At 35.2% G+C, this 23,596-nt stretch overlaps 1 protein-coding gene and 1 pseudogene across 1 annotated transcript in view; both read right to left on the bottom strand.

The window, feature by feature from the left end:
- CNTN5 (contactin 5) overlaps nt 1–23,596 on the bottom strand; it is a gene marked incomplete at its 5' end in the record, with an annotated part of 571,224 nt that overhangs the window by 177,387 nt on the left and 370,241 nt on the right. The window lies entirely within an intron of this gene.
- Nucleotides 20,141–20,872, bottom strand: LOC114221518 (mitochondrial glutathione transporter SLC25A40 pseudogene; annotated as a pseudogene).

The following is a 23,596-nucleotide window of genomic DNA, read 5'->3' as shown; positions in this document are numbered from 1 at the left end:
GGGGGTGTGCTCTACTCAGTTACTCTGAACAGAACACACTCTCCTTTGAAATGAGAACCCGTACAGATTTTTTACGCTGACCACAGGGTGGGAATGTGTCTATATATCAGGTTTAAGGAGGGAAATCAGGTCAGAAAGAGAAGAGCTATGCAGAGACTTTTCTCACCTTGGAGAAAACTAATGGCCTTAGTTAGAGGTGATCTGGATTGAGCTGCAGGTCATCTTTACACTATAGGACCTCCTATAGTATCCCCCAAAGAGTACGGATATACAAGATTTAACACCTTTGGAACTTAAAACTCTACCTACCTTGGTTCCCTGTTTTGGTGAGTGAAATAGCCATCCTCATAATAAGAAAGAAAAATTATATATGTAATTATGATTAAAGGATATAAGAACTAAATGGAAACATACTTTTCTGAAGAAAGTGATATCTAAGCTGAGACCTGAAAGAGTGGTAGGAAATAGTCCACTGAATGGCTAGAAGCTGAGGAAAGAGTGAAGTGCCTTACATTCATCAACCGCTTATTGAATAGCTTCTGTATTCCAGGGCTTGTGGAAGTCATTTGGGATATAATGATGGATAAGTCTTAATTCTTACCATTAGGAGCCACAGAGAATAGAGGAAGCATTAGACAAAGAAGCAGAAAATTAACATTTAGTGTAATAAATTCTGGAAAGGAATAAGAACAAGGAACTATTTGGAGTACATAGGAGAGACAGCCTACCAGGCTGGGGGTTGTGACCATGGTTAGGGAAGGCATGTCAGAGGAGGTGACATCCCATTGGAAGGTTGAAGATTAGGAAGTTTTACTCTCATTTGGGAGGGACTTAGGCAAAATGACCTATTGATAAGACTATTGATTTTTTTTTCCTAATTGCTCTTCTGAATTTTAGTATTTTCACTGCTTTTATTCAAATTGCACCTTACCTCTGGATTTAACTTCCTAAATCACAGATCTAATAATTCTTTTGCCTAAACTTTTTATGGCTCCTCATATTCTACAAAGTAACATACTTACTGCTTAGTAGAACAGTCCAAAGACTTCATTGGTCATAACTTCTATCATCCCCTGATCTCTGACCTTGTGCTCTGTAGATCTTGAAACTGTCTTGTAATACATTCTCAATATATGTATTTTATTTTATCTATAATTATGTACACATCATACATACACACACTCAGAGTACTGTACTAATATACTAAGTACATTGTAAACAAATAATAGTTAGAAAGTATAATTCTAAATAAAAGCAGATATGTTATGCCATTTTCTCCTTTCCTTCCTCCTGTCCCCTGATGGACATTCTACACATCTCTGAATTGTTCAAACCTCTATTTGGAGACCACTGCTCTAGTCATATGAGACCATACACTATTCAATGGTCACAACTCTTACCTATTTATCACTGCTCAAATATGCATTTTAGCTGAACTCCTCCTTAATTCTCTTTAGTTAGAATTATTTCTTCCTTTATTTTTGTTTCCTCAGAACCTCATTAGAGCATTTGTCATATTTTGCCTTAGTACCTAACAGTTAGGGTGTTTTGTCCATTGAGCATATAGTTTCAGCATTTTTAAGGGTCTGCATAAAGATTTGAGATTTGAAAAAAAGGTTATTGGCTCACACAATCAAAAATAACTAAGAGTGTTGAAAATAATACAGAGTAATATTGTAGCAATTAGTCAACTTCAACGTATCTCTCCCATTGTTATATTTAAAAAATTACCAGTAAGACAATATAATAAAAATTTTACTATTATATTAACACTTTCAATGATAAAGTTATAAAATTATTTCAAAATACTTCATAGCAAAAAGTACATTTTATGTGGGATATAGATACATTTTATTATTCTACATAAAATCTAGGATGGGATCTTTAAAAAATAAGAGAGCTTAGGACCTGTGAAGGTCTTGAAAAGATTCTACTAATGATAAACATTTACTGATCACTTTGTATGTGTCAGGCACCACACCAATATTCCACACTATTTCGCGAAATACTTCTAAGCATTATGTGAGCTGAGTACTGTTAGTCTCATTTACTGATGAGAAAACTCATCATCATTTATTGGTTCATCATCATTTATTATTTTATTCAAGGCTAATCAGCAAGTGGCACAGCCCTGATTTTGGCCAGACTCTTTGATTTGTTATTTGTTTGCCTATCAGTACTTTCCCAATTTGTAATCTCCTTCACTTATTGTCTTTATAAACTCCTCAATAGCCAGTACTCAATAACTGGGGACTGGATTAAACTAAATATACCCTAACCAATTTAATTTGTAGATGAAGAACTTGAGGACAAAGCAGTTGCAAATATTTTTTTAAAAAATGAAATTTCTGGGGTATCTGGATAGCTCAGATGGTTAAGTGTCTGCCTTTGGCTCAGGTCATGATCCCAGGGTCCTGGGATCAAGCCCCACATGGGGCTCCCTGTTTCTCTCTCTCCCTCAACTGCTCCCCCTGCTTGTGCTCTCTCTCTCTGTCAAATAAATAAATAAAATCTTTTTAAAAAATAAACAATGAAAAATGAAATTTCATATAGTGTGTTTTGATAACATTTATCAAACTCCTTTTATTTCCTATGCCCTATACAAAGCTCTTTTGATACATTACCTTATTTTAATCCTTACAAAGACCCCAAAATATTGTTCCACTTATTTGATAAGGGGAAAGGAAGAGGATGAGGCAAAAAGGACTGAAATAAATACCAGGATTTTAGCCTAGGCCTTGCTGGATTCCAAAATTTGTAGTGCACTTTCAGCCACCAGACATAACCCAATGTAAACATTAAAAGAAATCTTTGCCTACAGTCACACATTTAGTAGAAGTTCTGACCTAAAATAAAAGCTGACAGATGTGGAAATTCAAGGATAACCAGAGAAGACACATATTTTCTATAGATGATGGAAAAGGGAGAAACTCATGCTCCTTAACTTAATCGGTGAGATTTTTAAAAAGCTAAGAGCAACACACACTTAGAGAAGGCTGGGCTGTCACCAAGCTCTTCTTAGAAGCAATTTAGCTGAAAGGAAGAAGTGAGGTGACCCAGAAGGACATGTATGACAGCTTTTAGAAAGTGAGAGAGAAAGCTAGAGTGCAGGAGTTACTTTAATTAATGGCCCTCATCCCTAGCTCTGGGCATCACTATAAGCAACCTAAAGAAATTCCAGATCCTTTTGTGCTGAGCCACTGAATAATTTCAGAACCTCCAGGCTCTGAAAAAAGGGTGAGAAGACCATTTCTTTGTCAGAACTGGATATCAGAAGTGTTTCCCATTGAAACAAAATAAAACAACCCAGACACACACTTATATTGCCTTCTTTCTGAAGGACATCTTTATAAGCATTTGTCATGGACACGACAGATTTAACATATTCAGAACTAATGATACTCAGTCTTTTTCCTCAAATTGACTTCTCACTCCAGTGTTTTCTATTTTATATAAATTTCTTTGAAAATTCTGAGTGTGTGTGTACCTATTTTCATGAAGTTGGTGTGTAACTTCCCTCAGATTCTCCTTGGGAGTCTTTGATAGAAACAAGTTTAAGAGCCACCATAAAGGGACACCTGGGTGGCTCAGTCGGTTAAGCATCTGCCTTTGGCTCAGGTCACAATCCCAGAGTCCTTGGATTGAACCCCACATTGGGCTTCTTGCTCAGTGGGGAGCCTGCTTCTCCCTCTGCCTATGCACTCTCTCTCTCTCTTTCTGACAGATAAATAAAATCTCAAAAAAAACCACCATAAAATTATTTTATAGATGAGGTAGCTCATGACATAATTCAGACTTTTAACTCAGAAGTCATCGCTTATTTTTCTTTTTCTCTTATAACAGATTGGTCAAGTTGGATCTATTGCACATTTTAAATATCTTTTAAATCCATTCCCTTGTTTTTTGGCTTACTGGAAACCCTACAGTGCATAACAAACATGAAGTGGCTTTATTTTTTCAAATCATTGCCTTTAACTATGTTCTGTCAAATCCATTTTTAGACATCCAAGAAGATTCCATAGCTTTTAGATAATTTTCTGTTGTTACAGAGATAAAATTTATCTCTGATTTCCTGTTCTTTTCCCCCCTACCTCAGCACTAACAAGTGACTTAGACTCAGGGCCCTGCAGCTGCAAGGAGAATAGAGAATCATTTCTTTTCACATTTTTCTCCTTCTTCCCAGTTCTTTTTCTCCTTTATGTGTTAGAGTAGGGATGAAAGGTTGGAATGGGACCCAGAGTCCCATGCTTATCCAATTTACTTATCCCCTTCCAGCCTCAATCCTATGCTTCCTCTCCCTGCTCCCTCTCCACCGCCTGGCTCAGTGCAATACTCCCATCCCTGGTGGGACCCCTTGCCTGGTACTGTTGCTGCAGCTCTTTGGTCCCTATCCCAGGACGGGTGCCCCCCACTGCCTTTTCTCTGGTGGTTCTTGCCTGTCTCCATCCCAATCTCATTTTTTATGGCTGAACTGATTTCAAAACACAATGAAACTGCAAACTTTGTGGTCTTAATTCTCACTGGGTGTTCTGCATGCTCAGCCCCCATCATCTGGTGTGTGACATTCTGGAACACAGCCTTCTCTGGCACAGGATGCCATCTTGTTCCAACCTAGAGCTGTGGGTGCCTCTGTAACTGAGACATAGCCACCAATCTGGGTAAAGCTGCTGTCCACTGAGCCATTGTTGAAGCTGACCTCCAAAGACTGGCTCTTATCAGCACATCAATGAGTCTTTTGGGGCCTCCTACTGCAGATTTTCCTGATGTAAACTCCTCTTCAGGTATTGCCTTTTCCAACTTTCTTCCAGCTCCCACCTCTGGCAGTTTGGTCAAATAGCCCAGAAAGCTTATGCTTGTCAACTTTCTCCAACCAATCCTTATGAACCCTGTGTACTCTTGCCTTTCTAAATGGTGGGAGTGTAGGTTTCTTTCCTGCTATTCACTTTTCTGCCTGTCAGTCCTGTCCAGTTACCTTCTCTGCCTGTTCCAACAGAGCCAGGAACTAATCAGCAAGTCTGTTGCCTAAGGAAATGTTTAATGAAGCAATGAGATGCCAGTTTTATAAATTCTCAGAGTGAGTACTTTGGAGTCTTCCTGTCACTTGAATTTGGAGGTGAGAAGGGAAAGAAAACCCTAGCAGTACCCACTCCGGCAAAAGCTGCAAAGAATGTCTTTCCCTCTCTATAATATTCTGCTATATACACAGAGGTAAAAAGTGGAGAGTGGTGTGGATGGGGAAGATAATGTGTGCTGGGAAGATATTTAAGCAGAACTAATTCAGCTACTTAGGTTCTGCAGGAGCTATCTGGTTCCCAAATTTTTAGGAGTCTCTTCAGGATACTAGGTGCCTAATGTAGCTTTGTTCTCACCTTTGGGACCAGGCTTAACACATCATTACCATTTTCTCTTACTATCACAACATTTGAGCCTCTCATCAGAATTCATCTATATTATGGCAATTCTGCTACCTCTGCTGTCAGTATTAGGCCACTTCTTACATAGTGATCCCCACATGCCTTCACATGTGTCATTTGATGTTACCAAGTGACTTCAGGCCCATCCATGTCTTCACACTGCATTCAGGATAAAATCCAAACTCCCTAGCATGATAAATGATATTTTTCATAATCTTAATCTCTCTCTGCCTTTCTATTCTCATCTCAGACTTCTAGCTGCATTCGCATATCTACACCCATCCTAACTTGCATTCATAATGAACTACTTGTCATTCTCTGAGGTTTATGTCTAGGCCTTTGCAAATAGTTTTCCTCCATCCGGATGAGACTTTTCCTGTTTTCCTGTCTCCTGTCTGGTAAATTACTTATCATTCTCTAACTTTTTGTTGTTGTTATTGCTCAGATCCCATCGGCATGATGTTCCCTGATCCTCAGTTACTATTTTCCTACCCATACATCACGATTCCCCTGACCTCTTACACCTTAAGTACATTTCTCAGTATCTCAGATCTCCACCTATTATGTTATAAATGTTTTTACTTGAAGAAGGAACTAAGTATCATAAGAACACAATAAGTCAACAAATGGTTAAATAGTGCTCAAATTCCTCATCAGAATATCTGATTAATGACCACATTTTAGAGTAAATTACCTTATCAGACTACATTTTTTTCACGAAGGTCCATGATGACAGCTGTAGCTATTTAACCATAGGAGAGAGGCAAAGAGAAAAATTGTAAAAGGGATAGTAGAAGGAATTCTGAGTTAATTTCATTTTATAGGATTGAAATTCCTAACTTTATTTTCCCTGTTAAAATATTTCTTACTATTTTCACTGGTTTGAGGTAACATTTCATGGTGTTATCATGCATCTATTCGCATGAATGTGTCAGTTTTTCCTTATTAACAATACAAAGCTAGTAAAAACTTAATGGATGTTCTTCCTTTGAACCATACTTTGAAAAGCACTATTTACTAGCCAGATATAAACTTGTATGTATTTACAACATTTTCTATTTTATATTAAAGTTATTTCTTCTTTATAGGCTCTTGAATAGCTTGGTAAAAACCTGTGTCAACTAAATGCATTTCTTCATTGTCCTCTGGAAGCATTTGGCTTAGCACTAATGAGAAATTGATTTTACAAAGAGAGAGAGATTAAAACCAAACACAATAAAGCTAGGTAAATACTTTTGGAGTGACTGTGAAGTAGATTCTAAACTTTTCCAGTGACATGTTTCTAAAACTGAAAAATGCTGTGGAATTGGATACAGGCCCAAACAGAATTTTTTAAGTAAAAAAACATAGTTGAAAAACAACAACAACATAGCTGAGGTGGCATTGAATCATTTACCTTGTAGCTTTTCACAGTGTTCTGAACTGAATAATCTGTCATTTCACGTTAACTTGGACATGAAACCTGTCAGTGTTTCTTAATGCAGGCTAAAAAGAAAAGGACAGGTATTTGTAAAGAGTTGAAATCTTTATTACACCTTGAATTTGTGTGAGTTTTTGCGCTTTCTTTTCAATTTCCTGCCTGTATAAATATCTAAATTTCATGGGAGTGGGGGATAAATTATTGTTCTTCTGAAATCTCTAAGGTCACAGAGATAGCATCCAGGGCAAAATTATGAATTTTTGATATCCCCACCTGGGATAGTTTTTAGTCCATTTTAAATTATCCTGACCTAATTAGAAAGCGTGACCGTGGCTAAGCTCGTTCATATTAAAATAATGCACTTTATTGGTTTTTTTCTGTTAGTTTTCTCTTGGAGAGCAGCTCTTCCGCTATTTAGCTCAAGTTACTTTCTCAGTGGAGTCAAATCAAATTGATTGGAGTCAAATCAGTTAGTTGATTTTTATGATGGCAATGCAGGGTAAGCTAAAGGGCAGTGGGGAGTCAGAACAAAACCCCACTTCTGAACTCACTTGTTAATTGACCTTTATTTTAATTTTATGCTTCCTTTCCTTCGTCAATAAAATGAACAGTGTGGACTAGATTTCTAAGATACATTTTACTTATTTACCCATAACTCCAAGGTTTTTTTCTTTCTTTTTTTTTTTTAAAGATTTTATTTATTTATTTGGCAGAGACACAGAGAGAGAGGGAACACAAGCAGGGGGAATGGGAGAGAGAGAAGCAGGCTTCCCGCAGAGCAGGGAGCCCGATGCGGGGCTCGATCCCAGGACCCTGGGATCATGACCTGAGCCGAAGGGAGACGCTTAACGACTGAGCCACCCAGGCTTCCCTCTAATGTTTTTTTCTGTCTCAGGCTACAACCCATGTTTTTTTTTTTTTTTTTTTTCCCTATCTTACAGTGAACCCAGAGAATCTGTCTGCATTCCTTTTTCTGGAAGCTGCCTTGAAGTTTCTTTCTCATCAAGATCTGTCTCAGAATAAGAAAGTTTCCGGTTTCCAACTTCTAATTTGCAGCCAACCATAGACATGCAGGTCACTATCATCTTCTGGGGATGACATACAGTAAAATAAAATATTGCTCAGTGCCCTTTTGATACTCACTGATCTTTTTTTCACCTATGTGAAACAACCTGGCTACTAACAAGGTTCAGGCACTAATCTGGGTGGTAGGAATAACTCTAAGTATTGGAGGAATTTTAAGTTAGTACTGACTAGTAAACAGAAAGAAATCAAACGTAAGTTAAATTTTCAGTTGAGTTCAGTTGAGTTTGGAGCGTAAGCAGTGCCACAAATTGGAGAAATGTGAAGCTATTAACAGAGTAATCCAATCAGGAAAATTATGTTACCCAACCATCTTGATTTTTCAGGTGTAAGTCCAATATAACTGCATCATTTGTGCATTTGGTTTCTTTTAGTCAAAATGTATATGTTGAAAAAAAATACGTACAGTTTTGGGTATTTTTTTTAATTTTTATTTTAGACAAACATTCTGCCTCAGTGACTTTGGCCAAGCAATTTAATCTTTCTGAATAATCCATTTGTGAATGAGGGATGATAATATTTATCTGGCAGTAGTAAGAATTAAAAATGTATAAAATGCCTTTCACTGTGTTGAGGCTAATAGAGAAAGCATTCAGTTGGTACTTGTTATTTAACATTAAAAATAATAATAGCTATCATCTGTGGAGGTCCTACTATGCACTTGGTGCTGTGCCATGTTCTCTTACCTAGGAAAGCAGGGGAGGTCTTTTTATACAGTGACATTAAGCTAAGATCCAAGTGATGAGAGAAGGACAGCTACACAGAGTCTGGAAGAAGAATATTCTTGTCAGATGGAATAATAGCCTCAAAGGCCCTGACACTAGAATGAGTTGGGGCCTAGGGACAGAGTGGTCAGTGTGAATGTAGTGAACTGGGTGAACATAACTGTGGTATTTATATTATTGGAAACATTTAAGTAGATTAGTTAGACAGTTTAAATACTATGGAAAAAAGTTTATTTTTTTCTTTGGTGAGAAGAGTCTTGAGTTGTGAATACAGATCTAATTACTTAAATGATAGTCACTTTAGCTGGGAGACAAAATGAGACCATTCATATTTTTAAAAATAATTATGTTTGTGGTACCTGGATGGCTCAGGTGGTTAAGTGTTCGACTCTTGGTTTCTGCTCAGGTCATGATCTCATGGGTCTTGGGATCAAGCCCCGTGCTAGGCTCCATGCTCAGCAGGGAGTCCACTTGATTCTCTCCCTCTGCCCCTCCATCCATTAAAATAAATAAATAAATAAATAAAGGAATAATATTTTAATGCTTACTGTAAGAAAAGTAATAGTATTTATATAGTATCAAAATTAGCTGAAATAATATAAATCATTTTTTTAAACTTTCATAGTCTTGGTCAGGTGTTTTAGTTGATAAGTGACCATTTAAAAGCACATCATTATCTTTGACATCTTTAAACAAGGCAGTTCACTTTTCCTTGCTATTTTTAGGACACTCGACACCTCAGGACTCAGAGAAAGTTCTGATACCAATTGGATTTCATAGCCATATACTAAGAAGCACCTTTCTTTCACTTAAATATTTGTTGAACATTTACCAGGTGTCAGCGATTGTTTCAGGCTTTATTCTCCACAAAGGAATAAAATAATATTTTCCAATATAAAGTTCTCAAAGGATGTCTTTCTGTTCTTTGAATGCAAAAATGCAGCACACTAATGTCAGCCACAAGGCATTCAGTCTGGAATACTCCCTTACTCCACTGTTGCTACCTCCCATTTGGCTAGTTAACTGCTACCCATTCTTCAGTTCTCAGTTTAAATGTCACCTCCTCTGAGAGGTACCTCCTGACTGCCCTCAACCCTTGTCTAGGTCTGTTTCTTTTGTTCTACACATGCACAGGATCAGATTTCTATCTTTTGGAAAGAAAAGTAAATTCCTTAACCTAATTTGTTACTACAAATTAGTGTGATATTTATTTGAGGTTTCTTTCCCCATTATGATATAAGCTCCAACAGGGCAATTCCCAGTCTATATGTTGATCATTTTATTCATTATTGTAACCCTGTACATATCTAACACTGAGACCAGCTCAAATCAAGTGCCACCAAGAGTGTTGAGTGCATACATGCATGGATAAGTGAATTTTCTTAAGAAAATATTTTGCCTTGCTTTAAATGTATCAGTCACGTTAATTTTTGTGTCTGCTACTATTAAAATGAGGCTTAAGAACTACTGAATGCGGGGCGTCTGTGTGGCTCAGCCGTTAAGCGTTCGCCTTTGGCTCAAGTCATGATCCCAGGGTCCTGGGGCAAGGCCCACATGGGCTCCCGGCTCAGCAGGAAGCTTGCTTCTCCCTCTCCCACCTCCCCTGCTTGTGTTCCCTCTCTCGCTGTCTCTCTCTCTCTGTCAAAAAATAAATAAAATCTTTAAAAAAAAAAAAAAAAACTACTGAACGCTTGGATGGCTCAGTCAGTTAAGTATCTCCCTTTGGCTCAGGTCATGATCCGAGGGTCCTGGAATTGAGTCCCGCATTGGGCTCCTTGCTTAGCAGGGAGCCTGATTCTCCCTCTGCCTGCCTCTCTCTCTGGCAAATAAATAAATAAATAAAAATTTTTTAAAAAAAGAAATACTGAAAACTTAAAGGCTTGTTTGTAAATAACATCTGTCTCTTACAAATATATAGGATATGTCTTCATCACACTCAGAGCACAATAAAAGAAGATTAAGTGTATTATCAATTTAATATTATTTTCTCTTGATTCATTTTCATGGTATACTATTTTGATTGGGATTTAGAGGCAGGGATGGAAATTGGGGCAGGCAATGACACTTTAAAAAGGTTGAAAATGACATGAATTTACTCTACAGAACAATTAGGGATTCTTGTATGAAACATGGAATAGGAAGAAAAGCTAGGAATTAAGACACTTGGGATTTAAGCCATCTTTTTTTTTTTTTGAAAATTTTATTTATTTATTTGAGAGAGAGAGAGAGAGCAAGAGCAAGAGAGAGAACATGAGCAGGGGGAGGGGCAGAGGGAGAGGGAGAAGCAGGCTCCCTGCTGAGTAGGGAGCCCAATGATGTAGGGCTCCATCCCAGGACCCTGAGATCATGACCAGCTGAAGACAGATGTTTAACCAACTGAGCTACCCAGGCGCCATTCTAAGTCATCTTCTTCCCCATAGGTTGTGTGCCAACAAGTAAATCATTTCACTTAGAGATAATTTCTTCAACCTATAAAATGAAGGAATTAGTCTAGGTGAGTCTAGGTGGTTTCTGATATCTCTTTCAGTTCTGAGCATCATATAATTATACAACTAAGAAAACTCATTCAGGAAACCCAGGGAGAAAGATCTTTGTTTTTAATTTAGTTATCTGACCAAATATGGAATCTATTCTGTAAGCCATTTGTTAAAGATTCTATTAGGCAAGTGCACACAAATTTAGGTCATTTACACAAAGCTATAACTACTCCCTTTACTCCCTCTTCTGTGTTAGATATGGTGACAAACTCAACTAAAAGGAAGAAAGACAAAGCTATTTTTCACTCATTCTAAATCAACCTTATATTTTGGCTTAAATGAGTATTTTGGAAAGCATGGGTTAATTAAAAAAAAAATGTTCTCGGTATAATTATCAAGGGTCAATGAGTAATAGCCTAAGTTGGAATCAATTCTAAATACAATCAGGATGAACAACATGTACTTTGAGCAATGTGAAATGAGTAGTGGAATTATTTCCATACTATCCTGAAGCACAAAGTGCCTTTTAGAGGAATATACATCTTTAAAATTTAGGATTGGTCATTAGAAGTTTACTTGGAACATTTTCATGTGCCTGGGGCAGCAATGATCTACTAAAATATTGTTATTATAAAGTTTGTAATAATGTCTGGTCAGATTAAACCTGATTCTCTAATTGGTTTCATAGTCTTCAGCAGTGTTGCTTCAAATATTAAGTCTCAGTGACACCTTATTTTAAAAAAAGTTTTAATTTTTTTGTTACTCAAAAAAATTATGTTATAAATGTTTGCTTCTTTTCCTGTATCATATACTGTTTTGTAGTAGGGGAATTAATAAAATCAGAAATGCTACTTTTGATTTGCTAGGACTGATAAAATAGACTCAAATCACCAAGCAGCTATGAACAGTCATTTAGCAGATAAATTAGAACAAAGATTTCAGTTAGTAATGGCCACAGTAATGAGTCAAGGAGATACTGATGCTTTTATGAGGCAGTGTAACATAGTGATATAGACTTTTAAGCAACGGCCCAGGAGCTAGATATATCTGGATTCAAGTCCTTCCCTAGTTACTTCCTACCCTGTAATGCAGACAAGTTCCTTAACATCTCTGAGCCTGTTTTGTGAGTGTACCAGTCTTATGTATCTCAGAGGGTTGTGAGGGAATGCACAGTAATTAGCACTGTGTCTGGCACCCAATAAACATTCAATAAATGTTGGCTATCTTTCCTAAAAAATTATAGAATCTTAAAATTGCATGTCACCCTCTTCTCACAGCAAGAGTTACATTTATTGCTTATCTGATAGAGATCATTCAACTTTAATGTTTAACTACTCTAAGGACAGAGAACTCACTACTTTGAAAGTAATCCATTTAATTGTTGAATAGCTTTGTTGGAACTTTTAAAATAAGGCTAAATTGAATTTCCAATTAGTTAATAATATTTTCATATATTTATTTCTTTATAGTTCATAAAGCACTTATGATACATTATCTCATTAGATACAACAACCCTATGAGGGAAGTATGGTCTATTCATTTACTCATTCATTCATTCATTCATTCATTCATTCATTCCCTATATATTTATTGCATACCTCCTATGTGCCAGGAATCTATCTCGGTGCCAGGGAATAATGGCTTCATAACAGATGTGAGGGCCAAGTCATAGGAAGCTGATACCCACTTTAATGCAATAGAGACAGAACTGGCACTAAGATCTTTGACAAGTTGAAACAAAATAAAAAATAGATTTCAAGCTTGGAGTTTAATAGACCATTTGTTAAAATTAAAGAATCTTAAGATTGAGTCACAATAGCTAATAAAAATAAGAAACTGGAATACAAACCAAGTCTTATTATAAAGATTACCTATTTTGTTACATTTGTAATTGTCTATATTGTTTACATACTTGAAATTTTTATATTTTTTATATTGTGCCACTCAGCCTGGTGCAGTCTTATTGCAATGTTAGTGATTTAGCCTTATTTTAAAATAAGACTAGACTCTTATTTCAGTGTATTACTACCAAATTATTTTTAACAATTATTTCTGGTAGGTGAGAATCTGAGTCTCAGATTCCTTCAGAATGTCTCTCACAATGTCTATCTTTTTTTTAAATTAATAAACTTTATCTTTAAGAAAAGTTTTAGGTTCACAGGAAAAGGGAGTGGCAAGCACGGAGGGTTCTCAAATACACCCCATCTCCACATATACATCACCTTCTCCACTATCAAAATTCCCCACCAGAGTGGTACATTTGTTACCTACATTGACACTTTACTACCATACAAAGTCCATGGCATATCTTAGGGTTCACTGTGGGTGTTGTGCATTTATGGTTTTGGCAAAAGTATAAGTACACGTATTTACAATTGTATATTATACAGATTAGTTTCACTGCCATAAAAATCTTCTGTGCTCTGCCTATTCATCCCTCCCTGTCCCCTAAATTCTAGCAACCACTATTTCTTTTTTTACCATCTCTGTAATTTTGCCTTTTCCAGAATGTCATATAGTTGGAATTATACAGTATGTGGCTTTTTTCATTTGGCTATAATTGCCTCTTTAAATTTCTTCTATTCTTGCTGTCATCAACCTAGTCCTGACATTTATCCCTTCATCCTTTACTCTGTCCCATTCATCTTCCTACAATTCTGCTTTTATTAGGCTACTCCTTGGTTGAAAACCATCAGTTAGAAAGTAAGATTGCTTGTGAATTGTTTGAAAATTTATAAAATAAAATTGTACATTTATACGCTATGTTGTGGTTTTATGACCTAATTTCATGTATGTTATCTCATTTGATTCTTAAAAATGTGGTAGATTAAAGAATTACCTGATCCCTTTAAAATTATTTGGAAAAATTAAGTGACTTCTGCAAGCAAGTCATTAGATAATTCAAAAGCCACCAGAATCTTCTGGCTAAATTCTATGCTCTTGAAACTATTACCTGTTAGTTTTCTGATACATTTCTACAAAAATCATATTGATTTTGATTACTTAATTATCCACATTTTATTTTTATCAACAGTATTATCATTTCCTTCCAACTAGTTTCATGACTCAAACAAATTTGCAGTGCTTATGTATAATATATAATGTAATAATCTATATAGAAAATAAGATAGGGAAATTGATATTTTTGACATTTATTTGGGACCTTGCTCTGATTTCTTATTTATACTATGCTTTCCCTATTTTCTGTACTTCATCTAGTTATAAGTATGGGTTTTACCATGTAATTTGATATTTATTCATGAGCTGAATGTGCTAGGAGAATTGGAATACAGAATAAAGAAAATACAGCTACCATTTTTAATAAGACTGTATTTTAATTTAGAGCAAATAACAGCAAATAATAAATACAGCAAATAACAATCTAAAGGCAAAATAAGAGTCAAAGGACTGAGAAATACAAAATCATACTAAAAATATACATTATTGGGGCACCTGGGTGGCTCAGTCTGTTAAACCACCTGACTCCTTTTTTTTTTTTAAGATTTTATTTATTTATTTGACAGAGAGAGACACAGCAAGAGAGGGAACACAAGCAGGGGGGAGTGGAAGAGGGAGAAGCAGGCTTCCCGCCGAGTAGGGAGCCCGATGTGGGGCTCGATCCCAGGATGCTGGGATCATGACCTGAGCTGAAGGCAGACGCCTAACCACTGAGCCACCCAGGTGCCCCAAACCACCTGATTCTTGATTTCAGCTCAGTTCACAAGATCTCAGGGTTGTGGGGTCAAGCCCTGCTTCCTGTACCGTGCACAGCAGGGAGTCTGCCTGAGAGTCTCTCTCTCCATCTCCCTCTCCCCTTCCCCTGCTCTCTAACTCTCGTTCTAAAATAAATAAAATCTTTAAAAAATATATATTATCAATTAGATACTTTGTCCTATCCTTTTATTCATTCTGTTGTTATCAGAAGTAGATTTTTAGCTTTGATTGTGTATGTTATTAATGACAAGTTTTGGAAAGAGAGAACTCACAAACTTAATCTCTCAAGCTCATGATTAAAATTGAATAAGGATCTATGCATATTCACAGAAATGAGTACAGCAATCTGCAAGGGTAGGTGAATAGAAAGACAGTACTTCTAGCCCTAGAGGATCTTCCAAACTTAGTCTTGGGGCTAGGAGTATGAGTCTTGGAGCTAGGAGTGTGGACTTGATTTGGACAGCATTTTGACTTTGGTTAACTTATGTAACTTCTTTAAATCTCAGTTGTTTTATCGGTAAAAAGAATGATAATAACAACTCTCCTTTTATTTTGGGTAATAAGTGACATAAAGCATATGAAATGCTAGTTGCAGTGTATGGTACATAATAAGAAGTAGTAATTATTATGGTTATTTTCACTTGGAAAATTTCCTTTGGGAAATTGGAAAGTCCTAGGAAGGCAAACTATTGCAAGTAGAGACTAAATCAGAGTAAGTACTGGAGAGGAGATTCTGTGGTTAGAGAGTAAAGAAATTAATTTGGGTAAAGAAACAAAGCCAGGAGAAAGAAGAAATGTGATTGGTGTAGGCAGTAGGCTAGGAGATTGATTTCAGGATCTCTGGTATTTAAAGTAAATTCTAAGGCAATAATGCAGGAAGAAGTACACTGTACTTGTTGAATTTAGGTCAGTAGTTGCTTGATAAGCATTGGTAGTAATGATGTCCAGGGGAATTTTTTCTCCAAGAAATATTTTCATATCTATTTATATTTTTAACTATCTAGATCATCTATATCATTAATATATGCTTTGTTATATAAAACATTCATTTAAATCACTAACATTGCAATAAGACTGCACCAGGCTGAGTGGCACAATATAAAAAATATAAAAATTTCAAGTATGTAAACAATATAAACAATTACAAATGTAACAAAATAGGTAATCTTTATAATAAGACTTGGTTTGTATTCCAGTTTCTTATTTTTATTAGCTATTGTGACTCAATCTTAAGATTCTTTAATTTTAACAAATGGTCTATTAAACTCTAAGCTTGAAATCTATTTTTTATTTTGTTTCAACTTGTCAAAATATCAAAACTTGGTATAGAAATTTTGGAAGATAATTTTTGCCAAATGATGTACAGATAATTTTGTTTTAAAACCTCCCACACTAGCACATATCTAAGGTTTTTGGAGATATGAAGGCAATAATGAACAAGTGTCTTATTTACACTACCTTGGCTGTTTTGAGTGAGAATAAAACCTCATCTAGCATTCTAGAAGAAAATTGAGTTATCTGGTAAAATAACTTGCATAGCAGGTTAAGTACCATCTATCTTTCTCTTATGATGAAAAGTGAAATATTACTTAGCAACTAGAGAAAAAGGCAGTTTCCAAGAAGCATGCATTATATTCAAAGATCTTATTATTATTACTACTAAGGGTGAAAAGGCACCTGGTTCCATTAGCAAACAATAAATGGAATAGCATGTTTGAACCCTTCAGCTCTCTCATTTGTTTCTGTCACATTTCCGATGTTTCTGATTGTGATTGTCCTTCTTAAGGGTTGGTGATAAGTCTAAGTTTCTCTCTGTCTTTGTCTCTATCTCTGACTCTCTCTCTCCTTGTCTTCTCTAGGTGAAACTACATTTCCACTGGAAGTCTTAAACTATTATTTTTCTTCATCTCTTAGGAATATGCATGTTGTGATAAAGTGAGTGCTTCATGAAGTACTTAGAAATAATGCTACCTAAAGTTATGGTACCTCCTGGGAACTGTAATTACTCCAGGTTATGTCTATTTGAGAGGTCTTTTGAACCCAAGAAATACTACAAATATTGAGCAAATTCAGTGGAATAAGCAATAACTGGTATGTGCTATAGGGTCAATCCATTAGCTTCTTTTTTCCTACTAGGAACTGCAAAAACACCAATTTCTTTTTAACCTATTACCCTTAGAAAAAAAACCTAATGACCTTTGTCACACAGATTCCTTCTGCAGTAACAATAAAAACTTTATAGGGAAAAAAACCTAAATGGCAGAAGTGTAAAAAAACCTCTTATATGGGAGTCTACAAATTAGGTGATATAGCAGTAATAGAATGCATTTGGTAGAAGGCAGAATTTTTAAAGAACAAGTCAAAATTTAGTTATATTATGTCAAAGTATATAAACCATTTTATATACTTTTAAAAAATTATGAAATTGGTGCTTATGTAACCATTACGTTAGTTAGGAGTTAGAGTATTGCCAGAACTTCCGAAACTTTACTGCATGGCCCACCATGGTCACAACCTTACCCAGTATTCTGATTTTGTTGATGGATCATTCCCCAGGTTTTCTTTTAGTTTTAACATCTATATATGAATTTCCCAACAATATGGTTTAGTTTTGCCCATTTTTGAACTTTATAGAATCACATTATATACTCTTGTGCCCTGTCTCTTCATTCATCCTTGTTTATGTGATTCATCTAAAGTGTAGAATGTAGCTGTAGTTCATTAATTTATATTGTTGAATAGTGTTGTATTATCTCAATATACTATAATTTATTATTTTATTGTTGATGGACATTTGGGTCATTGTCAGGTTTTGCTTTTACCAACAATGCAGCAATGAACATTGTTGTGTGCATCTCTTGATGCACATGTGTAAGAGATTAGCTAGGTATTAACAGAGTAGAATAGAGAAATTCTTGGGTATGCACATCTTTGCTATATAATGCCAAATTGCTTCTAGAGTGGTTGTGAAAATATATAATCTTTCCAGTAGGCATAAGATTTCCCTTTGCTCCACTATATCTTGTTATTGTCAAATTATTAATTTTTCCCCAAATTTGGGGGATTTGTAAGGATACCATACTATATTTTTTTAATTTGCGTTTCCTTGTTACTAATTGAGTTGAACACCTTTTCCCATTGAAATGCCTCTATTGTGAAAAGTCTGTTCAAGATTTTGCAAATGTTTTTTACTGATTTTACTTTGTTTTGTTGTTTTGATCATAAATCTGAATATTAGATCTTTTAAAAATATTTTTAATTTAATTTAATTTTTTTTTGGTAATCTCTACACCCAGTGTGGGGATTGAACTCACGACCCCAAAATAAGCATCACACATTCTTCTGACTGAGCCAGTCAGGCACCCCTAGATAATTTTTACTTATGAGATTGAAATATCTTGTCCCACTCCAGGGTTTATCTTGACACTCTCTTTAAGGTTTATTTTGAAGAACAAAATTTCATAATTTTAATACAAACTTTTAAAAATCAATCTTCTTCAATGGTTGCTTTTCCCTTTTATTTTTAAAGAATTCCTTTCCTATTCCAAAGTCATGAAGATATTCTCCTATCTTTTATTTTATTTTTTATTATTTAAATTTTTATTTAAATTTTAGTTAACATACAATGTAATATTAGTTTCAAGTGTACAATATTCAACACTTCCATACAATACCCAGTGCTTATCATGAGTACTCCTTAATTCCCATCACTTATTTCATCCATCCCCTCCCCACCACCCCTTCCCTGCTGGTAACCATCAGTTTCTTCTCCATAGTTAAGATTCTGTTTCTTGGTTTGCCTCTTGTTTGTGAAGTAGGGATAATTTTTTTCTCACTTTTTTTTTAATTTTAAGCATAAAATACTTTAATGGAAATGTAAGTTAAAGTCATAAACATTTATGATTTTATAGATACATATGTTAAAAATTTAAGGTAAATCAACACAGGATAAAGTAAACACAAGATTACATACTAACCCTATATAGTTTATTTCTGAAGAAACATATGAACTTCTTTTCTCCTAAGATACAAAATACATAATTCCTCTACCAACACTAGAGATCTATCACCTAACTCTATTACTCTATTTTAGGAAAAAAAACCAAAACTTCACATGATCATAGCATACACATAGACTGCAATAAAGTGCTTTTTCTTGTAGGATATAGATCCTGAGAAAATAAATCAAAAACAAAAATAACAGAACATTTCTGTCCCTCCATCATAGTCCTGTTTCATTCCTACAGCCACGAGCTACATTACTGAGCCATTAGCCTGTAGTGACTAAAAGCTGTTTGTTCAAGGAAACAGTAGCCTCTTTAGTCTCTTGATGTAGCATACTAACATGAGATGTGTAAAATCAAGGGACACCGTGGAAGTACTTGTGGCTTATACTGTGTTAATTTCAGTGTTGTTAGAAAACGAGAATAGGTGTGACCTTGAGAGCTCCACAAACAGTGATACCTGGATTCCAAGACAGCTGAAACCAGGGCCCTTCCCAGGCTGAAACGTTCTTTTTACTACTCTAAATATAATGTGGTTTTCCAGTGCACACCCAAGATTCACTCTGCCAAACATTTAACACAATCAGTAAAGACTCCTTCTCTCTTGTAGAAACAGTAGATAATACAGAGTCTTTAGTCACCAAAAATATCTTTATCACATAGAGTTATATTCTGGTTCATAAAGATAAAACAGCCATACCTTTAGGCAGAGAAATCCTAATACTGGTGAAGCCTTATCACAGCAACAGAAGGCATAAAATAAAAAAACTAATGCATTTGAATTAAAGAAAATCTAATAGGTAATTATGTAAATGCAAATAATGTTATTTAAAGACTGCCATCTATTATCTACTTTGTTGGAACACTTAAATATCTATGTGCATGATTTAAGTGTGTGTTAGAGACAGGAATTTTTCTTCTAGACTCTGCACATCATTCAGCACACAATTCAAAATGTTCTGATATATCTGACGCATTCCCAATGATGTTATACCGAAATCTATAATATCAAACTCTCAGAGATTATCACTTTCAGTGCTAAGGAATACTTTTTCTTTTCTTTACAGGAACATTTAATGGTGTGACTTCTGGAATATCTTTTTCAATATCTCAAAAATCAGAGTAACAGAATTTATTTTAAAATTAGGGTTATGATTCAGAGGCAAAGTAGAAATTACTGCTCATTTAAATCATAAGAAAGAAATATATAAAACCATTTTAAGATAATGGTGAAAGAGTTTTTGCCTAAGAGTCTCCATCTTACTATTTTGCTTTGGTTGTTTATTCAAGTTGAAACAGCATACTAGTATTGTTGTCTTCGAGCATTTTGCTTTTGGAAAAAAGCCTTCCCAAATTCATAGGTACTGATCATAATAGCACAAGCAGGAGCAATTTTAATTAAATGGGGAATGAGGCCTGTAAATAATCCTGCAAATCCCTTCTTAGCAACAATGTTCTTCATGATAGTCCAGGTTGACATAGGCAAAGGCATAGAAATTTTATGACTTTCATATGTCCAAAGTTGAGTCTGCTTTTGTGTTTTTACCACATCGAATGGCAAAGTTGCAACAGCTGCAAAAGAACCAGACAATGCCCCTGAAGTAAAGTTGATCATAAATGTTGGTTCGTATAAACCAGATTTCGCACACAACCACTTCTTTAAAACTTCATAGTTATACCAGTACATTGCTGAGAATGGTACATCTCTAAGAACAGTAGGAATCCAGCCCCTCCAAAGGGAAATCCAACCATCTTCAGATACTTTCTTGCTGACAAATTGATGCAATTCTTTGTAAGAAAACTTCTTAGATTGCATCTTGGTTCTAATCAATTCTAATTGACTTATCACAGTTACTGCACCTAATCTGGCAACAAATCCAGCAATAATTGGTATACAACTTTCATTTTCTCCTAATTTTGATCTCAGGAGAGCAGATAATTGATCATAGCAGGTAAAATAAATAACTGTGGCAGGAACTGCCATCACTAAGGTAGGGGGAAGGCCACTCCACATGGATTTAATGCCCTCATTTCGAACAATTTTCAAAAAGGCATCCTTATAGATGACAGAAATTTATATCCCACATTTCTGGAGGCTGGAAGTCCCAGATCAGGGTCTCTGATTTCTTCTTGTATCCTCACATGGTCGAAGGGCAAGGAGGCTCTCTTTTTCTCACATTTTTAAAATTTTCCACTGATTTCCAATGTCACCTTTTCCTTAAGTATCCACAAATATGTGCATCTGTTTTTGGTCTCTCTATTTTGTTCCATTTGTCTATAAGCCGATTTATGTCAGGATTTCATTATCTAAATTCTATAACCTTGTAAGAATAAGACTATATTATATTAACATCATATTTAATATGGCAAGTTCCCCACCTTCTTTTTCTTCATGTAAATCTTTACAACTCTTGATTTTTTATATTTTCATGTAATTTCTGGAATTGCTTGTCAAGTTCCACAAAAGCAAAAGCAAAAATCCATGACTGATGTAAAAACATTGTTGCAATATTGATTGGAATTATCTTTATAAAATTTAGTTTTTCAATTTGTGAACAGTATATGTCACATTTACTTGGAATTTCTTTAATGCCTCTGCAAAAAAAGTTATTATTTTCCTTCAATAAAAGCTTACTCATTTTGATTAGATTATTTCAAGGTTCAGAATTTAAAAAAAATTTTATATGAGGGGTGCCTGGGTGGCCCAGTCGGTTAAGCAACTGCCTTCAGCTCAGGTCATGGTCCCAGGGTCCTGGGATGGAGCCCCATGTAGGGCTTCCTGATCAGCAGGGAGCCTGCTTTTCCCTCTTCCCCGCTGCTCATGCTCTCTCTGCCTCGTTATCACTCTCTCAAATAAATAAATAAAATCTTTAGAAAAATTTTTTAACATGAAATCGTATCTTTTTAAAACATTTTTATTTTGCAACTATTTGCTCTCATTATTATACAGAACTACAACGAAGCTAAGCTCTTATTTCTAGAAATTTATCCACATATTCTTTTGATTTTCAGTATCTGCAATTATATAATACATAAATAATGAGTTTTATTTTTTTCTCTCATTCAATCTTGATACTTTATTATACACTAGCAATATATCATTATGGGGACCTTATTGTTTTTTATCCTGTTTCAACTAATACATGTTAGGGGATAAGTGGTAACATTTATTTAATAAGCATACTAAAATTCCTATGTTTAGAATATAATCAAATTATTAAGTAATACTTACTTCAGTGACAAACATTTCCATTTTAAATAGACTTGTGCTTGACAGATGGGAATCCTACGTGCACTAGATATTTTATTGCTTGCTACTCTTCCATATTTGAGCAAAAGCTATCATAAAATATAATTTATATGTTATGAAATTATCAGTTAGCTTCTTTAAAATATTTAAATATTTTGATGCTAGAAAATATAGTCACCACTGACACCAGATAAAATATTTTGGCATAGCTTTTCCTCAGCAAAGACTTTTACACTTACCAAAACCGTGTGTCCATTTTCCAGGTGGATGTGTTTATTGGCCAAGGAGAAAAGGCTAGTATTCATGCCATTTGATCAGTAAAGTCATGTTGCTTTTATAATTTTCTATAGAGTTCAGAAATCTTTATCATTTCTTTTAGACAATGAATATAATGTGAATCAAAACAATTAAATCTGATTTATTATTTGTCATACAGTTTGGCCAATTGGGGGATAAGATAATAAATAGCAGTATTTCCTAATATTTGACTAAGTAAATGGCATTTTGAAAATTTAAAATGAGGGGCACCTGGGTGGCTCAGTTGGTTGGGTGACTGCCTTCGGCTCAGTTCATGATCCTGGAGTCCTGGGATCGAGTCCTGCATCAGCCTCCCTGCTCTGCAGGGAGTCTGCTTCTCCCTCTGACCCTAACCCCTCTCATGCTCTCTCTCTATCTCATTCTCTCTCTCAAATAAATAAATAAAATCTTAAAAATAAAAGAAAATTTAAAATGAATAGATTATCATCAAAGATATTACATAACCTCATGTTTAAAAATGAATATTTTTAAAGTATTTGTAATCCAGGGAAACATTATCCAGGAAATCATAAGTAATATTTAACTTAGTCTGCAATTCTGACTGAATGATTTTTAACTGATTGTGCAGATTTGCTATCTAATAATGTTAATGCGCAATCCTGTGACAAGAGAAACTGGCAACATTCTAAATATCATATACATGATTTTGCTGATTAGATTTCGATTATATGAAATTCTAGTTGGATTCTAATTTTAGAATGTTTGTTCAGTTACTCCGATCCCTAATTGTTTCTTATAAATCAGATGCAATGGAAAATTACATTTTTATTACTTCTTTTTATGCTTATTTTTATGAGAATTTTTTGTGGCTAAGCCATTAAAAATTAATGCATTATGGATAAAAACAATCCATGTCTTCATGATAGCCATCTTGTTCTTTGGGAAGGGCATGGACATGCAGGAGGATACAAGAAATCCTTAATCTCTGACCTTTGACAAATTACTTAACCTTTCTGAATTTTAGTTTCCTCAGCTGTAAAATAGGAATGTTATAACCTACTTTAAAGGGTTTTATATTATAGGGGTGCCAGGGTGGCTCAGTTGGCTGACTTGATTTCGGCTCAGCTCATGATCTCAGGGTTCTGAGATACAGCCCTGCATTGGGTTCTGTGGTGGGCATGGAGCCTGCTTAAGATTCTGTCTCCGCCCCCCCCCACTGTGTTCTCTCTCTCTCTCTCAAAAAAAGAAATA

Source organism: Eumetopias jubatus, unplaced genomic scaffold, assembly GCF_037043125.1.
Source record: "Eumetopias jubatus isolate StellerSeaLion01/CBP00866 unplaced genomic scaffold, mEumJub1_p1.0 scaffold_13, whole genome shotgun sequence".
Lineage (NCBI taxonomy): Eukaryota > Metazoa > Chordata > Mammalia > Carnivora > Otariidae > Eumetopias > Eumetopias jubatus.
The sequence above is the reverse complement of the archived record's forward strand: the minus strand, read 5'-3'. Positions and strand labels throughout refer to the sequence as shown.